Genomic DNA, 1,248 nt, shown 5'->3' with positions numbered 1-1,248 from the left:
AATACTATATAGCGATATACGTTGTTACGTAATACTACATAACGTTATACGTTATATCGTAATACTGCATATCGTTATACGCTATAACATAATGCTACATAACGTTATACGTTATATCGTAATACTATATAACGTTTTACGTTGTAACGTTATACTACATAGCGTTATACGTTATAGGGTAATACAACATATCGTTATATGGTATAACATATTACCTTATAAGTTTATATGTTATATCGTAATCCTATATAACGTTATACGTTGTAACGTATTACTACATATCGTTATACGTTATATGGTAACGCTACATAACGTTATACGTTATAACGTAATATAACATAACGTTATACGTTATATCGTATTACTATATAACGTTATACGTTATAACGTAATTCTACTTAAAGTTATACCTTATAACGTAATACTAATAACGTTGTACGTTATATCGTAATACTATATAGCGATATACGTTGTTACGTAATACTACATAACGTTATACGTTATATCGTAATACTACATATCGTTATACGCTATAACATAATGGTACATAACGTTATACGTTATATCGTAATACTATATAACGTTTTACGTTTTAACGTTATACTACATAGCGTTATACGTTATAGGGTAATACAACATATCGTTATACGTTATAACATATTACCCTATAAGCTTATATGTTATATCGTAATCCTATATAACGTTATACGTTGTAACGTATTACTACATATCGTTATACGTTATATGGTAATGCTACATATCGTTATACGTTATAACGTAATATAACATAACGTTATAAGTTATATCGTATTACTATATAACGTTATACGTTATAAGGTAATTCTACTTAAAGTTATACCTTATAACGTAATACTACATATCGTTATACGTTACAGCGTAGTACCTTATAGCGTTATACGTCAAATCGTAATACTATATAACGTTATACGTTATATCGTATTACTATATAACGTTATACGTTATATCATAATTCTACATAACGTTATACGCTGTAACGTAATACTATATAACGTTATACGTTATATCGTAATACTACATATCGTTATACGTTATATCGTAGTACCATATTACGTTATACGTTTTATCGTATTACTATATAACGTTATACGTTATAACGTAATTCGACATAAAGTTATACGTTATAACGTAATTCTACATATCGTTATACGTTATAGCGTAGTACCTTATAACGTTATGCGTCAAATCGTAATACTACATAACGTTATA

The sequence above is a fragment of the Bombus pyrosoma genome, unplaced genomic scaffold, assembly GCF_014825855.1.
Source record: "Bombus pyrosoma isolate SC7728 unplaced genomic scaffold, ASM1482585v1 HiC_scaffold_4725, whole genome shotgun sequence".
Lineage (NCBI taxonomy): Eukaryota > Metazoa > Arthropoda > Insecta > Hymenoptera > Apidae > Bombus > Bombus pyrosoma.
This window is presented reverse-complemented; position numbering follows the sequence as displayed.